Genomic DNA, 18,810 nt, shown 5'->3' on the forward strand with positions numbered 1-18,810 from the left:
TACGCCGTCTGTTCGAGTGCACACGTCGTAAATTAGAGCCAAGTTCTTCTTCTGTGCTCTTTTGGAGACGACGAAGCATAGCCATACGCGAACACCTCCGACTCGATAGCCCCGGTACAATCCTTAGACTGGCTGCCGTATTAGAAAGTGCGAAGCGTTCAACGACCGGGACACTTTGTGAAGCGAGATGCCTCTCGGCAAGGGTACTACTATTAAGACAAGAAAATATCCGTGTCTGCCTCCGCCATGTTAGCGGTTCGTTTGCCCATCCTTTAGCTGATAGCCCCGCAAGTCATGTGCAGGAATTCCTGCCGCTTTACTATCAACGTCGTATTAGACCCGAGCTACCACCTTGGCAGTTTTCTTCCTTCATCAATAAGAACAACAGTGACGCCGCTCCTCTTCATTTCAAAAATTTGTTTTACTAGGACAAATAATGTACGTTCACACTATAATAATGGTGTTATGGTAACCAATTGGGAATTTTTGTGCGGATGCAGGGCGCTACACGGTTGGTGCTATAGGGTACTCTGCTATGAATGCATAGACATTCAAAAAATGGAGGTGGGAACGCCTGCGACCACGTTTGGGTGTCTCGTCTGCGCGCGTTGCCCTGAAGACACTGCTCGGCACGCATAGGCCGGGTGACAGGGCCGTGGCGACACCGCAAAAGTGGCTCGGGCACGCCGGAGTGTGTGACAGACGCGCGGGCTCTTCAAGCAGCACGGCGCGCTGGGCTCAGTACACTGTCCCAAGTCAGACAGCTCCGATTCATCCGGGTGTCATGAATGAGCTGCCTTTCACTTTGCGATCGTCGTGGGAGAGCGGAGGAGGGCTGGCATCTCGCAGCATGGTCATCGTCATCGTTATATCATCCTTGCCCAGTTTCAGTTGCTTAAAAAACAAGCCTCTCTTGAGCTACTTAAACACGAAGATTTCTGTCTGTCTGTCTGTCTGTATTTCCGTCCGCCGTCCCTCGATTGAGACGTACGGCCAAAAGCTAAAAAAAAAAAAATACTGAATGAGACAACTGTACAGGCGAAACATTTTCAAACGACTTATTCTAGTTGCATACTTTCTACTCGTCAACATTGTTCAGCAAAACGAAAGCATTGCGCACATTTGATGTAAAACATCACTAGATAACTGGTGCTAAGCAATGTTCTATTAATTGAATATATATGTGCGCTTGATGTTTGCAATAGAAAATATAAAAATATGCGTTGAAAACAAGTATTTTAACAAAAAAATGCAAGAAGGGCTTGCTCTCGAACCATGACGTCGTGGCTCGAGCCCCCGCCAAGAACTACATTAACAAAAGCTCTCGCCAGGTGTCGCCCCAGGAGTGCCAAGGCGGGAAGGTTGAAGTGAAATCAGCAAATCTTCACTGCGTTCAGCATGCGTGGACCGAGACAGGGGGGAACCGCATGGGAGACAAGTGAGGCGCAGCAGACGACATTTGTACCGGAGCGAGCAGATACGTGATTAATTTTAAAGCAAACCTTTCGCACTCTCAACACGGCTTGGGAAAGGGGTGTCAACTTGTACCTATAGGACCTTATGCCAAAGGGCATACTATCGCGATTAAAAAAAAAGCACAGTGTAGATGCATAGCACGGCGATAGGGCGCTTTTACCCAGAGTTTCCCGTGTTCACCCGGCGAGCGCTTCGGCGGGACCCTTCCGTCGGCTTTGTCGTCTGCTTTAGCGACGGTGTTGGGCCTGTTTTGGCGCAGCTTCGCGTCCATTGCGCTCTTACGTCGCGCGGCTTGATTAACTTCTTCGACAGCACCTCCAGGGTAACCCGCACCAGACGGAATTAAGCGGTCGTATGGCAAAGATACGTTAAGGATTGGTTTGCAAGGCGGGAAGACAAAATGTAGAGACCACTTACACACACCTGGCCGCTAGAGAAACGCCACCTTTTGCGCACTGCTTGTCACGAATAGGACTGCGTTTTCTAAATTGCTGAATCCCAATTCGTAGTGGTTTAACACGTATTACAAAAGACGAATGGAGCAACTGATTCTGATAAATAGCGATTATAAACATCCTCTCAGCTTTCTCGCAATTCTCAAACTTACTAAACTAACTAGTTTAAATCTGCATAAATGGGATACACTAAGCTCACAGGCCGGATTGTTTCGGTGCCTGCGCGCTTGTGTCATGCGGTGGTGTAGCCTCGAACTAGCACATCAGGATGGCTAGGTTCCGCTGTCTCACCCTTCGATACACGCTCCTCTCCGTTCCCTTTCTTCCGACGCACGGCCGGGCTACGTCCGCCACTCGGTCTCGGCCGTGGCAGACGCTGCTGCATTCGGGACGCCGTCCCCGCGAATCCCAGGTGACGGCTTGCAGAATCTCTGGTTGCACTCTTTCTAGAGCCACGTGTGTGAATTCAAGTGACGTGGCATGGGGAATTGTTCACTGCTTTGCTTTCCAACCGCCTTTAAAGCATGAATTGGAACCATTTTTTTTGTATAGGCCTTTATTTATTAATTTTTTTTTGTTACGCGACAGACCATCACTGCGTCTACACTTGCCTTGTGGCTGGCTTTTGTAAACGCACGAGGCCCGAACCGGCAGCGCTTGCTCGACAACTTCTCGTACACGTCGTGTCCAAAATGACGCGAACATCGCCCAACTCCCACGTGTTAGCCAGCGCTCTTCCAAGTAACCTAAGCAACGGGCAGCGACAACCGCTTCTGGCGTTCGTGCGTGAGCCAGCACAGGAACACCGCACGCGTCTGCGACGGGGAGTTTCGATTAGACTGCGGTTTTCTGAAACGCTGCACATCTGCGGCATTTCTATCTTTCTTGTTCCCTTAGCTGGATCGCGAGCACCGGAGGTGGACGAGGGGAGTGGCAGGAAGGAATCCCCACCAGTGCCGCTGTTATAGCGGCGGCGATGACTGGCCTCGGGCCGAAGCCACGGTCGTGCAAATGCTTCCTCGCTGCTGGCGCGCACTTCACTGGAAGGTGGGCTGCACCGGCGTGCGCCTGTGCGAACACAGGAAACAAACTCGTTGGGGCTAAAGGGTCTCTGATAGGGAACGCTTGAAACGTACGCGTTCTCCTCAAGCTCGGTTCCGTGCAGCGGAGGGAAACGGGAATATTTGCCCTACAGATTGCCCTCAACGTTCGGGTACTATTTTAGCCGATGTTAACTTTAATCTTTTAGCCTTGTATGCCTGATTGGGGATATTCGAAAGTGATCGAATGACACGCATGATTTCGATTCTCAAACAGCATGAGGTAAGCGCGATCCGACGTGGGCGAGGCGAACAGACGCCAGCAGAACGATATATACATTCAGGAGGTACAGCTCTGTGCTTTCTCATGCTTCAGCACTCACGTGACGGAGCAAGTGCAGCCGCCCGCTTCCTTGACCACAGTGCACCGAATTATTGCGAGAGAGTGCGTCATATAGGTGTGGGGACCCCTTCCTCCCCTGCTTCCGGCGCAGCGGTCATACGCACAAGCGGCGGGGTGGCATTGAACTCCTGCAGTTCCGGGAGGCTTTAATTCGGAAGCCGCGCAGTCTTTGTGTTGCTTCCGCAATTAAAGGCGGACACGAAAGCTCCATTAGGGAAGAAGCCAGTTGTCGGCGCGGTCCCGCAGCCCGGTTTTTGCATACGTCGGGCGAGCGCACGAGCTGTCTGCTATTTTTGCACGGGAGCCGACAGAGGGGTTCGGACCTTATTGAGACGCTACCCGCGGCTGACAAACCGCTAGCTCGCCACCGCAGCCAAGCTCGGCAGCGGCTGTTGCAAGGTGCCGCGCCGTAGCAACGAAGACAGCGATGGCGGCGTCACTTTTCCTCCGCCGTCTCACTTACCAGGAAGCGATAGGAACGAGGAGGCAAGAGGCGCTGCTCCCTGGACGAGATTCGCAGACGACCGCTCTGCAGCCGTTGTCGACCGCCGCAGCCCAAATAAGATATAGCGAGGCATGCTGCGAGTGAGCGCACGTTACTGCCAATTAATCGGTCGATGGATGTCTCCTTCATGCGTCACGATTTTGGTACGTTCGGTGATGGCACGACATAGGCGACCAACACAGGAAGCTTCAAGACCAAGGATGTGCTAGTTACAACATGTGGTATGCTTGGGTCTGCCTTGTGTTTGCGCGTTGTGCGTGCTTGTTTCTTGTTGTTGATGTTGGGACTCGACTCAGCACATACACAGATTCCTCCCGTACCACACACACGGTTCTCCAATAGTTCCGTCCCGTTCTGAGAAAAGATAGCTCGTGGGAAATGCTTAAACCGCTCTGAGCGGCTGAGTTTTATTTTCATTTTCTACCTTTATTCTGTCGCGTTCGTCGGCGAGAGTTCACGCGGCAGCGGGCGTGGGGAAGCCTCCGCAACGCACGACAGTCTGAATCAGCAGCCCATCTCAGGTGATGTCGGTGGTCAGGTTCGCAGATTGAAGCTATCAGCGCGCAACTGCGCACCTACAGCGCACACCCAAACATTGTTTCTATTCTCAGGCTCGTTTTTCCAGCGGCCCACGTCTGCGCACTCGGGCTTTCCTACGGCGGTGTGCGAACCTTCCCACCGCGCGACACACGCGGCGGCTTGGATGGCGGCGGCTCGGCATCCGTATCGCCGGCCGCTCTCGCACGGCAGGAAGGACGGCGGCCGCTCGCATCGGTGTCTTTCTCCCCGTCGTAGAGGTGCTGCCCTCGATACGGCCGGCCCGGTGGTGTGACACAAAGCGCCCGCAACAGCGGCGGGGGCAAGGAGACCTCGCTGGCTGTCGCGCGTTGACCGAGATGAAAGCCAGATGCGCCGCTGGCGAGGGCAGACGCCGCCGGGGGAGTCGCATTACCGCCGCCGCGCTGCCTCCGCTGCTGCTGCGCCCCCCCTCCCCCCAGGTCACATCCTGTTTGCCCGCCCGAGAACGGTGCGAGATGCGTGAGATTGGCCCGGACCCCGGTGTTCCTGGCAGGACTCTGAAAGGGTTCATGAAGGAGCACGACCGAGGTTCAAGACACCCAGAGCTTGGATGACTCAGTTTCGTCTCCGAGGCGCGTTCAGCGCTCAATTTTGTGTTGGACGAAGCGAACTTTGGCTTAGCCGCAGCAATTGCGGTGTGGACGCCTACACCATTTTTGCAATGGTTTGGAGATGTTTACGATTAATTTGGCGTCGATAAGGTGCCTCATTTAGGTTCAATTATAATCGACACACCTGGGCAAGAACCATTATGTGCCGATATCAATATGCTTATTGCTTGTATGGCTTGTATTCACTGGAGAGGCAAGCAGGCAGGCAACCGTGTGAGTGCGTCGTTACTGGTTACGTCGGGCTCCGCGAGATGACGGTACTTGTCCGCGCTAAGCACATGACTGTGTTGCACGTTACAAACTCTACCTCACCGAACGCAAAGTATTGCCTCGAATCCACTGTGAGTGCGATTAATAACATCTCTGTTGACGCCACCGTTGAGAATCGGGTTGAAACGGAGCAGACGACGCTCGCCAGTGTTTTTTTTTTTTTTTCGGCGTGCGGGCGCAGTGGCCCCAAGCCGCGCCATGTCCGTGGCGCTTCGGCCATGTCTGTGGTCGTTTCCAGAGTTGCCAAGCGAATAAATTGACCGCTAAACCTTCCAGTCTATGGAGCTACAACGGTTCCTTATAATCGAGAATAGTGTCACTTGAGCGCCCAATTTAGAACCTTCAACACATGAGGGACGACAGAACATCGTCGTCCCTGAAGTTAGGAATTTTTCGATCATCTTCATTTCGGCGGCTGTTACACAACGTCGGAGTGTACAGGGGAGGAGGGGGGGGGGGTATGTTTGCTGATAATGTATGTACAAGATAAACCAAGACGTATTTGGAGGTTGTGCTTTTGGGGGGTTCGCGGATGTGCCTTCAATGCCGTTGGTGCATAGGTGCGCTCCAAAACAATGCAGTGCGCTTGAATCTTGATCGGTGATGCTGCACTTCATGACCAATTGTATACATTGAATGGTGCAAATGTGATCACTAAAGAAACCAGCGATAATACCTGGGAAAAACATTTGATATGCATATTACAGCTTACAGAGTAAACGACGACGACGAAAGACACGTGAAATAACACACATACAGACATCATCATCATCATCGCATAATAATAATAATAATACTAATAATAATAATAATAATAATAACCACAAACACCGTCATCCTTATCTTTGGTAAAGTTCTCTTTCTGGCACTGCCACTGCTTCCCATCGTTAACCATTCTGCTACTACAGTATTCCAGTTGTTGCATGTCATTTGCATAACATGTTTTGGCTGATTACGCCTGAATACTAAATTAAAATATGGCTTACTCTTTTTCGTTCTCGGTTCCATCGTTTATGTTACACATCGGACATTTGTATCCCCCTTTCTTTCGGCTTACAGGATTTTCAGGAGCTTCTTAACTATCCAAATATTTTCGTCACAGCTTACCGCCATAAATATGCTTTGACTGAGTACTTTTTTGTCGCCGCGATAGATATCCTACGCCGCGCTCCCCAATTCATACCATCGCATTGGGTTTTAACTGTAAGCCAGCTGCAGGTTAATTGTGAAAAATAACCATGCGTGTTTCTGTCGCGTATGCACGCCAGAACAGAGAGGCGGTGCCTGCAATTTCACAGAAGCACCAAACTACAAAAGAAATGTTTGAAGGTATACGAGTGGACAAGGCTTTCTGAGGCTGCAGCACTTAGTGAACGGGAGCTGGGCAGAATACAAAAATTGCGGCGGAATGAAAAACGTTTGGAAGGACAATAAGGAGGGCATGCGGACAAACCGTCCGCACCAGGCGCAAATGGAAATGACAGTGGAAGCAGAAACGGGGAAACGCGACTGGAGGAGCTCGCAGCGCTTCTGTTTCATCGGCTTACGCGAACGGCCGCCACGTCGTCCATTTTCGCCCGCTCGAGAGGGCGAACTGCCTACGCCTTTCGTCGCATGCGTCTGGCAAGAACGGTGTCCACGGGTTCCCGACAAAGGGCCGGGAAATTTTCTGCGCGCTCCGGGGAATTAGCGACAGCGCTGCTGAGCCACTCGTGTATCACTCACACCATCCCTGGCCGTGAATGCGAACTTGGAAGAGGAATGAATGGCGAGAAGAAAGGAGAGGTTTCGAGGCGAAGAACGGAACAATTGTTGAAGGGGCGAAGATTTAGCCCCGGCGAAAAGAAGACGACGAATTGGCGATGTCCTGGAACATTTCTTAACTGGACGCGGAGAGAGAAACGGCGTTAGCAGTTAAGACCTGAATGCAAATTGGTTTCTGTTTGTTTCTCTTTTTCTTGCTTTGTTTTCATCCGAAACTTAAAAACAATAGACGTTGCAGAAACCGCTACGACGGTCTCTATGATGTATGCCAAGCATTCTGTATCGGTACTTACTACGTCTCCGACAGGAACAGGCCGGCTCTGGTCACGATGCCAGATGACCACGTCGCAGCTCACGTTCAATGCTTGAAGCAGTGCAACACCTGTGCCACACAGTCGTTTCAAAGACCTTCTGACGCCATTCGAACCAATTGTGAATCGAGTTTCGCATTGACCATCTGTTAGACGCACTTGTGTGTATGCATGTTCAACAGTCAGTCGAAACAGGCCGTGTAGCACAGGCGTTTGGCACACACTTCACGAGAATCGGAACTCATCATGCACGCATCCTTCAAAGTCTCATCTCGCGGTCCTCGACAGTTTCGCGGCCCCGCAGCTGTCAATCAAAAGAAGGAGTTTTGATAACTTGATAGGAGAAGTTGTGGATGCAAGTGAACGTAGACTATTCCAGCCATTTGAGGTGTGCGGGTGACGTGACTGTTCAATGTATTGGGAGCATACTCTTAAAGGATGCTTCCAGAACTGTAATCGGAAAGTTCAGTGGTGGGTTAAATGTAAATACAAAGAAATCGAAAGTAATGTTGAACAGAACAGCCATACGTAATTACATACTATAAGAGATGGACGGACATAGCTATGTTCAAAAAATAAAGTCCTTGGGTGTTACGCGCCGAAAATGCACCTGGGCTATTAGTCGCGCTGTAGTGAAGGGCTACGGATTATTCTATATGTTAAGCTTGCTGAGAAGTCTGGACACAAAGGCTTGTGGTTTTCCGTAATAAAATGAACTACCCGTCTGTCGAAACGGGAACGATGGGGGAACGCGAAGCTTTCCGAAACCAGGTCCAACACCAAGCGAACCAACCCAGACGCTATTGGTCGAGAGTATGACGTAAGACTGTGCGCTCTTTATGCGAACACCTGTTTCTATCGGGGCGGTTTACTGCACTGCGATTGTGCTCTTTCGTGCTTCGCTGACACAGGCATTCCGTGGCTCTACCTAGCGTTCAACCATCGTGATCGTAAGGCGGAGGGGGGCATTTTCTGCCTAATTTTGAACGTCCATGCCGCCCTCTCCAAATCCAAACTGCTTCGACCGCGCGGAATGGCTTAACCGGGTAGACATCGGCTTCAAAATGCGAAGGACCGACGTTCCATTCCGACTACGGGAAGCGCTTCAACTTTTCTTCACTTCGCCATTGTCATCATCATCGTCAAAGAAAGGTGGCTTTCCTGCAGTTCGTTTCGTGTGGACTGCAGACGACATCAGTGAGAGGCGGCACGCTTCATTTAAAAACGGCCGCCAGGGCCGGAATCGAATCTGGGACCTTGTGTTCGCGAGCACAACGGCATAACAATAGTCACATGCACGGTGGGTGCAGGTAGATGTAGGCAAGTTGTCACTTCTCATATAAACCATGAGAAATAATTTAGGCGTGGGATTGATGTGGGCTGGTGTGCATTCAGCAATGAATCTCAAGTAATAATCAGTAATTAAGCTAGCCTCCGTTCCACTGCCTACAAAGAATGGTATACGACAGCGAGTACTTCCGGTTATGACATCGTGGCTTAAATAAGAAAAAACAAAACGTAGTTCGGCCGGACTTTTAGTGTCGTTCGTTCGTCCTCGTGTCGTCGTGCGCATACGCTCTGTACCATAGAAGAGCAGTGACGTGAATGTTGGAGCTGCTGTAGGGGGATCATTGACTCCACATGGCCCGGCCGCGGATAGTTCGCCCGGCCGAGGAAGAGCTCGCGTTTCGAGAGGCTCGGCGTGCCAAGCATCCGCTAGAGGCGATAATTCGCGCTTGCAGACTGGCGCACGAAACTAAAACTCTGTGTCCGTCAGTGATCACCCACAACAGCTGCGTAATTCAAGTCTTGCGCGTGAGTGAAAGCTTCCTTGAATTTTTTAAGGAGCGTTTATTTTGCCACATGGCATAGATGAGGGGATATATAGTGCAGCGTGCTGTTGGGCTAGTCGGTACTGCATTTCAAGAAAAGAAAAAAACTGCGCGTTAAAGACAAGACAACAAGGAAGCGGACAGGACTGCGCCCGTCCTGTCACTTTCTTGTTGTCTTGTCTTTAAAGGAGCCATGAAGACAAAATACAAGTTGGGTTTATTAGAAAGACTACTTAGTCCCGATAACAATGATACCAATATCATCGCAATCTTCGAACAAATAACGGAGATATTAAAGAAAACGTTTGAAGCAGTCGCGACCCCCTAGCCTATTTCCCGCAACTTTTCTATGACGTCACGGAACCTTGTTTGTGCGATTGGCGGCCGCCTAAGAGACCTGTCGCGACGACACATGACTGGACGTCTGTAATGGGGCCTCTAGTTCCATTTTACCGCATCACTTAAATGCTAACGTGCAGTTAACGCACTGAAAATTATGTTTTATTGTTGGCCCGTATGACGTCATTCTTGCTCATAACACGTCACTGTGGCGCAAAATTTGAAAGTTTTTAAATACTTCTTGCTTTTTTTTCGTTAAAAAAAACATCTTTTGTGGCTCTAATGGAGCTGAGTGAGATACTGAATCCAAGTTCTTTCAAATTAAACAAAGTTGTATTTTCTCTTCATGGCTCCTTTAACGCGCAGTTTTTATTTTCTTGAAAAAGGGGGTATAAGATGATGATGACGAAGGGTTGATTAGATGAACATGGAAGTGTCCGCTTCGCGGATGAAGTCTAGGAAGGAGCGATAACGGGGCCCATGTATCCATGTCTCCAGCTGTACCCGGATGCGTCGTCTACGGGGAGGCCCGTCGCCGCAAGGTGTACAACCTCGTCGGACGCAAGGGGGAAGAGGGGGGGGGGGGGTATTATTCGCTGTGCTTGAGAATAGCTTGTTTACTTGTGATCTGCTGGAGAGGGAAAACTGATGCTGTCGTTCAGTAGTTCAGCTAAACACCAGTGAGTGGAGGGCACTTGCTCTTTAAAGACATGCGTAATTATGCACTGGTGAGGAGTCCCCCTTCAGGACTGGCGCCAAACCATCGCGGAAAGTATTTACAACCCGTATTGCGGGCGAGTTTAGGAGGAAAAAATTGGCAAATAGTTGCACGCTTGAGATGCGTGGGTGTAATTGTCTTGTTTAATTTGTGCGCGGAGAATACGCAAAATAGTTTAGTAATGTTCAATGGTTAATCAGTCAGACTGCAGTCTGACTGAACACACTGCGACTGATTGACAGACTGCGGCGTCTGACTGCAGTCTGACTGATTTTAAGGCAGGCCTTAAAATCTCTCCAGAATGGGTAATTACATAATGGAAGAAGCAGATTTGTATAGTAATCTTGGGCAAGTCTGAGTGCTGCTCCTAGCTTCAACTTGAAACTTTAGGCAAATAATTGGCATCTTGATGGGCTGCACTCCAGAAGCGCTCTTGGGTAATGAGCGGTATGTTTCCTCGGTTACCAAAAAGGAATCGTGTAGAATCGATGCGTAAATTCCAGTGGTAACTTAGAGCAGAAACTTTGGATCTTAATAAGTCAGTTTTAAGGGGTCTGTGTGAAGCGCAACGCAACGAAATCTTCTAGGCGTAACGCTTAGGCATTTGGAACTGCTACCCAAACCACAAGCATATTTACACCGATGCATCGGTGACGGCCACATCATCTACGGTGGGAATCTGGGTTCCATCGACACGGATTGCAATTATGGCCAGGTTAAGCCACAAAACAATATCGACGACATCAGAACTTGCTGTTTTGCGCTCTGCTTTGCAGTACATTCTAGAAGCTTGTGAATGGGGGATTTTCACAGATTTACGGGCGACGCTTCAACAACTAGCCTCATTTCCGCGGGAACAGCTGACCCAGGAAATGCACTCTCTGCATACACAGGCTTGCTCCACGACGTAGTGCTACAGGCTACCTGGCCATTGTGGGTTGATTGAAAATGTAGCGGCTGACCAAACAGTTTTCGCGGCCCACGGCCAGTCTAAAGTGTCATCATCCCGATTCCATTTACTCGACGTAATGCCGCGACGCTTGCGTACTCTGTGGCGCGACATTTACAACAACCAATATGGACGAACAGATCAATAAATTACCAGCCAGTGTATAGGATTGATCTCGCCTATATGCATTTTCCGAATGCCGGGTGGCCTGGGAAAACGTGACGAATGAATTGTTTGCCGCATTCGCCTCAACGTCGCTTTCACCAACCACTACTTGAACAAGGCGCGCGTACTTGCCTCCTCTCACTGTCACGCTTGCACTGTTCGTGAGGACATTGAACATGTACTGTGTGTGTGTCCCCGTTTTGGCACACCATGGTTAATCATGAAGACAACTTTGGGACTGCGTGCTGATGCACCCCTGCAACTTGAAGATGTGAGTCCACGGCACTCAACTGCCGTGGTGACACGGACTACAAGAGCCTTGATGCCATTTCCCCGTGACTCCGCCCTGAGCAAAACTCTGTGACCGTTTGCCTTAATTTTGCTCTTGTGCGCGCGCTGTGTGCGCGTTCGTGTGTCTGTAAGTTTCTGTGTGCTTATCCGCGTTTGTTAGAGTTTGTGTGCGTTTTTGTGTTTTCGCTTCTTTCGCTCTTTTCGATTGATTGATTGATTGATTGATTGATTGATTGATTGATTGATTGATTGATTGATTGATTGATTGATTGATTGATTGATTGATTGATTGATTGATTGATTGATTGATTGATTGATTGATTGATTGATTGATTGTGGGGGTTTACCGCGCCGGCGCTACACGAGCGATGAGGCGCGCCGTAGTGGAGTGCTCCGGATTAATCTTTATTAAGTTCTTTAACGTGCGCCGAAATATAGAAAACACGGGTGTTTTTCCTTTTCGCCTCCGTCAGAAAAGCGGCCGCCGCGGCTGGGAATCGAACCCGCGTCCTTAATTGGGATCAGCAGCACAACGCCTTATCCGCTGAGCCACCGCGGCTGGTCTTTCGCCCATTTTCGCCCCTCTCACGTTCGTATGCTGTAGCAAGCTAAGCTCGCCTCCGGGCTGACTTCTCCTTATCATTTTTCCGAGTCAAGCGTTTTTCCGAGTCAATGCGACAGCGCCGCACACAGGTGGGAGGGGAAGGTGTTCGATGATCCTGGACGATTATCAATGGGTCATGTTCTCCCGTTATATGAAATTTACCGGTTTATTGGGGAGAAGCGGCGGAGACGGATGAGGTCACTGACTGTCAACCGTCATCAAATAATGGCTTCATTCTTCTTTGAAATGAAACGAAGAGAGTACAGAGCAGGATGGCAGGGTATGGTTTTATTTATACCTCGTGTACATTATAAACCAGCCCGTACACACCGCGTTCAAGACTTTAAAACTCGTATAGTCTAGGAGCGGGTATTTTTCTAATCTTGCCCCCGCCCCTCTACAATTCGCAGCTCTCCTGCCGTACTAAGCGAAGATATCCACGCCACCTCTCCACTGGATCGCGCTCCTTCTCATAGCCTGAGAAGACAAAAAAACAAGCATAAGGGGTTCCAGAGGGATCGGGAGATTTTCCCCTGGAAAGGCTAACATCATAAGAGAATATTTTTATGTCCTTCACTTCGACTATTGCGATGACGTGGGTGCCGTCACCTACGTACATTATTGTCCGTACGAAATTTTCGCTCGGAGTTTGCGCGCATCATATTTAATAATAAAATGTGGAGAGGACGGTGTTCACACTGATAACCCTTTTCACAGATTGTTTACCTCACTTCGGCGTCAGTTACAGTCCAACCTCTCCCAACCTGAAACTCGTCGGCTGAGACCGAGGTCGAAAACCCGACCTCGCTCACTCAGCACGTTGCATGCTTTGACCTCACCTCAAGTCAGCTTCGTATCCTTCAAACCTCGAGAAAGGTTAAAACAGGTAGTACAGCCCAATGTAGAAGGAATGAAATGTAGGACAGTTGCAAGTTGGGCGAGTTGGTACGTGTTCATACTTAATCACAGCGCGAAGGACGGGACAGACAGAAGACTAACAACTGGGCAGGCGCTGTCCAGTGGTTGCTGAGATGGGGTGAGCTTGCCCAACCCTGCTGCCAAGCAACAAAAACCCTTATTCGAGATACCACGTTTCTTTATTTTTGTTTGTATACCTGTTGAAACTCAGAAGCAGAATGTTTGAGCCGAAACTCCTCAATCCCTGCTCCCTACGCAGCGCCCCCTTGCTTGAACCTGACAGTGGAAATGGATGTCCACGGGTTCGTGCAGGAAAGGCCCGCTTTGTACAGGGTCATTACCTTTAATGATCAGCTGACTCGTCGCGCCCAGGCTGCACACAGGAGCGCGAAAGACGGGTGAGAAGACGAAACCATTGGTGGTAATGGGAAATTCGTGCATTATCTTTGATTTTACATGCCATTCATGATAAGGGATAAATACGGAAGCCATAACTTTGGACACAGCTTTGAAATGCTAACAATCTTACGAGAGATAGCTCTGCTCTGGTGATAAGAGCTACCAATTCGAGGAAAAAACGTGTGCGTTCGACAAAATAAGCCTTCAGAGATGTGACACACGCGAAATTCAACAACGGATATCGCAGCTTTACCCAGCCGAACTCTTAGAGCTCGTGCGCCTTCAACGCCACTCAAAAGGCCGCGTTGTTTTCAACCCAGCCTGCCCTCGTTTACGTGTCGAAATCCCCTGGTAATGCCTTGTCCCGAGGCACCGAGGATGTGCGTCGTTCCCGACAAATTCTCGACACCGCCCAAATTGGAGATCGATCTCCACTCACCGCAAGACGAATGGTGGCTGAGAGCAGCAAGCTTTTTCGTGCGTGTAGGCTTAACGCGCGGAACCATCCCGGAGCAATTCTGGCACGCCCTTGATGACAGCACCAAGCTGTCTGTAGCTATACGATACCCTCGTGAGCGAGATGTCTCGCAAGGACAATGGGGTTTCCCTTTGCTTTAAATTTGTATTTTTTTTTAAACTTCAAGTTCTGGGCGTCAATCCCGGTTGTTTCTGTACGATGACACTGACACGATCTGTTGAGGTTTAAAAAAGGCCAACTTATCTCATGTCCATGGAAGTTTTCTTGCAGGGTTGTAGGCAGTGATCAGAGGGCGCAAAGTTTTCGGTAGGTCTTGTGGATCCTGTTGGACGCCGACCGCTTTAAGGTGGCAAGCAGAATGAAATGAGTAAGCTTTATTTTCCGTTTCTATAATCTTTATTTTTATACATATGGGCTCGACGGCTTGTAAGCATCGTGAATTTGGTATGTTCGAGAGCTTGCACCGGGCACGGAATGAACCGGACGTCACTTTCGCTGTAATTCTCAACGTATGTGCCGCCTTATTTATTTACAGAAATAATTGTTAGGAAACAGTGTCAAAACAAACCGGAACGGTAAGAAATAGGACAAGTCAAGTCAAGTCAAGTCAAGTTTATTCTACATCGAAATACAAATATTACTAGGGACCATAATACAGATACAACAAACAGTCATAGCGTTCATTCCATTAGGTTGCAAGAAATTGATGAGATAATTAGCCAGGCGTGCCTTGTTTATACTTCAACCACGTCTGAAGTCAACTATCGCTGGTACCACATTAAAAAAAAAACTTTTACGAGGAGCTTGTGGACTGCGGCTGAATAAGCTTGTTGTGTTACACTTTAGACAGTATCCCGAGGATTTATTGAATTACGGACTCGCCATTTCGCCCTGCTTCGCCGCGGTTTTTAAAAAGTGAGAGTGAAAGTGGCGGACGAAAGTTCTGGTGCCGGAGAAACATGCTTCAGATAGGCGTGCTGGGTATTAAATTTGATAATTAAAAAAACGATATAGAAGCACTTCATACCACAACAGATGTGTGTTCTCCGTGCAATGCGTTTGCCAGCGTAGTGCGACCATTTTGCGCAACGCCACATTCGTGATGCGGCTTGGGTTACTGCAGGCTTCCGGTGGAACTCTGCCAGCAGCAGTAGCCACAGTGCTGGTTACGTGGACAGAGGACCACCGCCGATTTCCGTCGCTTTGAAATCATTTACGGAATTTTCCTCCACCAGGTCTTCGTTTATTTGTAGCCCTCATATTTTGGGGGAAGTAAATCAATTTGAGCATTTTACCCCTAGTGTCTTTAAGGGATTTATAAACGTTTCTTTACATCTTTGTTCTTTTACAAATATCGAAAAATTGCGCATTAGTGAGCCTGTGCAACACACAAGGAATGCACCCTCCAATTTTCAGGTTTTTAGGTCAGTCCTTTGGGCTGGGCGACGATGAGTCAGCAGACTGTCAAGCAGTCAGTCCGTCGGTCGGGCAGGTTGTCTTTGTTGGTGTAGACATCCCCTGTCTTTACCGGTGCGAACGCGTTGTTCAATTGTCAGCCGTGCACACTGTCCCCGCCTATATGCCTGAGTTGAGGCTTTGCCACGAAGCAATCGTGAGTGTGCGAGGGCGTAGCAAGATCGGCAATCCAGCAAACGCACAGCGATATATACAATTACAGGCAGAAAAGAGCAGGAGAATATCAGGGCCCCAGATCAGTTGACATTCGCAAATACGTTTACTGTCCACTTTGTCATGCGTGGCGATTTAGTTTGAGGTTCTAGCGCCACAATTAATTGTTGACAACAAGGCGTCTGCGAGTGGCCTGCCATGGTAGGAACCTCAAGTCCGCCTGTTTGCCGTACAGAACTCCGTGGAAATGTTTTCTAGAGCTGTTTAGGCCCACACAAATCCGTACGTCGCACCAAAGAACTTCGAAACCTCAAGAAAGAAAGTGTGGTTAGGGAGGTCCGGGAATCGAACCTGGGACTTTTTTACGCCGTAAAACCGGGAGCCTAATCCCTGCGGCACCCCAAAGGCCCGTGAGCAGCGGCGGCGAACACTAACATGTGCATCCAACTGGTTCGATTCCGACCAACGCTTCCGGTGGCCAGAATCGAACCTGGTCTCTCGCGTTCTGAAACCTGCGCCTATCCGATTTAGCCGTCATCTAATTCCGGGCGCACAGCATTTCCTTTGGGTTCGTAGCGCGGGCGTTGTCCTTGGACTTGGCCGCGGGTTCTAGCGCGGTCCACTTTGGGAGAGATCTGGAAGCCTGCGGACGAAATGATGCGGGCCGGCGAATCATGGAATACTTTCAGCGGCCAGTTTGGAAATAAATGTCAGGTACAACAGTCGGGTCGCCGACGAAGGGAGAAGGGTCGCTAGCTCTGCTTTTTCGCCAGTGTTGCACCACTTGCGCAAGCTGCGCCAATTACTTTTTTATGTTTGCAGTAGCGTATAGCTACAACGCGCGAGTATATTTGCCCGAAAGAACACGATCAAATTTTGCTTTCTGGTCTAGGCCAATGGCTGATTTCATACAGCCCGGGCTTCTTCTGCCGCCCTTTGAATGCTCTCGGCACTTTTTCTTAGAAGTACAAGGATAAGGGACAGGAAAAAAAAAAAAGAATCGGGGCACTTCTTTTTTTACGGTTTCCACACCACCCTGTTGACAGCGGGATGCCACATGTTCATGTTGTGACGTCCAGAATCGAATGACCCGAATCGACGCCAAGGTCTCCACCGCCTTCCTTTTTCCGTATACGACCCCGTACGAGGCTGGCACGCGGCTGGAACGGGGCGATCCCTGAAGTTTCTTTCGCGTTTCGGTCGCATTTGAAAGTGCGAAACGCTGTAACAATGTTCAGCGAAGGGTTATTGCCTTTCTCTTTCCATGCACAGCAGTGATACAAGAAGAAGAGAAACGCGCGATGCACGCGGAAAGAACTTGAACGAAAGCGGTGGATGCTGTGTGTATACCCTTCGTTTCTTTTTCTGTCTTGGCGCTTTGGTTGGGTTTAAGCACTGTGCGTTGTCATAGTGTCCTGCGGGAAATATCTGCGGTCATGCTTGCGTGCGATTGCGAAATCACAAGAACTGTGGCGGAGACTGAGTGCGGGGTGGACGGAGGCTATAAACGCACTCCCCGAGGCTCGTTGCATGTCGTCACGGCGCAGGTTAGCCACCAGCGGAATACCTCGGAGGCATCGTACAACGGGCGGTCGGAAACCCACACAAAGAAAAGAAAAGCCCTCTTTATACGTGTCGTAACTTCCCCTTGCCTTAATGAATTGGTCTTCCCCTTCCTAATTGTGGTACCCCACACCACAGGACCTCATCATCGACAATAGCACAACCAAGTTTACGTCGTTGCTTGCCTTACCGAAATGTACCCTGTGGTTACGTATGCAATACCCGTTCGAAATGCACCTACCGGAGTTAAAACAAACTATTGAATTTCAACTTTCTAGTTTTTTAGTACATGCATGGCATCGAAATTGTGCCCTTCTGCTTGGTCCCTTGTAGCCTGTAGGTGCGCTCTGCTGGGAAGCGGCAAACAAAACACCATTGCAACGCTTAACGGTATCGCTGAGGTGCTGTGACTATAGGTGGGAAGTAACCATTTGTACTGAATGTATGCACCTCCAGTACACTGCAGTCCCTGCTCTTCTGCGCGCAAAAAAAAAAAATAAGTGCAGTGTGCCCGGCCATTTGCGGTTCCTTGTCTGAAACCGGTTCGATTTCGGCGTAGAATGCCGTTACCGGTATCCAATTACTATTCAAATTTTTGTACGTGTGGCGCGTTTAGGCACATTTTCAGTGCAATGAGCTGGCAGTAGAAGGCTTCGAACTCCGGCCCGAACCCGGGCTGCCCCTGCCACCTACCGCCTCGTCCTCTTTCCCCCTCCTCCTCTTAAGCACTTCTCCTCTCTCCCGCCTCTCACTCGCTTCCTCCTTGTTTCTGTCCCCTCCTGCATTTACAACCCCTGAATCAATCCCACCTTCCTCTTCCTCCTCTTACTCATGCCCTTCGACCCCGCCCTCTCTTAACACGACCCCGCTATTCTTACTTGCCCTTTACTCATTTTTGTCCCTCGTAGCATTCCTCTTCTCTCTGGCGTTCTTCACTCCGTCCTTTCCCCCTCCTCAATCTCCCCGTTCGCTACGATCACCAATCTCTTCCACCTTTCCTCTCTCTAGTGTCTTTTTCCACCTCTTGCTTTCCCCGTCGAGCTCGTCTCACTATCCCGGTTCCGCCTATCCCCATCCTGGTCTTCTATTCACACTCGGCATTCCTCTTCCCTACTTGCCCTTTCACCTCTCCATCCGCATCCATCTCTCCCCTCTCGTATTATGTCCCCCATCAACGACAAACGAACGTTTATTGGGAGGTATGTCTCAAGGCCGCATGGGGAAAGGTGGGTGGTGTTGTGTATGCGTACCTTTCCGTATTCCGCCATCTGCTGGAAGTCCCGTCGTTTATCCAGAGGGTTCCCATGAGTGCCGTCTATGTTGGTCCACCACAACTTTCTTCAGTAAAGAAACAGTGGTTCCACTCCTTTTCTCGACTGAACTATAAACAACCAACGAACACTTTTTGGGAGGGTTGGGTCAAGGAAGCATGGGGGAAAGGGGTGGGAGGGAAGACGAAGGCATCAATAATGTCCTAACGTGGAGGTGTCATGGGCGATCCGCCACAATGC

The sequence above is a fragment of the Haemaphysalis longicornis genome, unplaced genomic scaffold, assembly GCF_048455015.1.
Source record: "Haemaphysalis longicornis isolate Haplotype H1 unplaced genomic scaffold, Haemaphysalis longicornis Haplotype H1 scaffold_4, whole genome shotgun sequence".
In the NCBI taxonomy this organism is placed as follows: Eukaryota; Metazoa; Arthropoda; class Arachnida; order Ixodida; family Ixodidae; genus Haemaphysalis; species Haemaphysalis longicornis.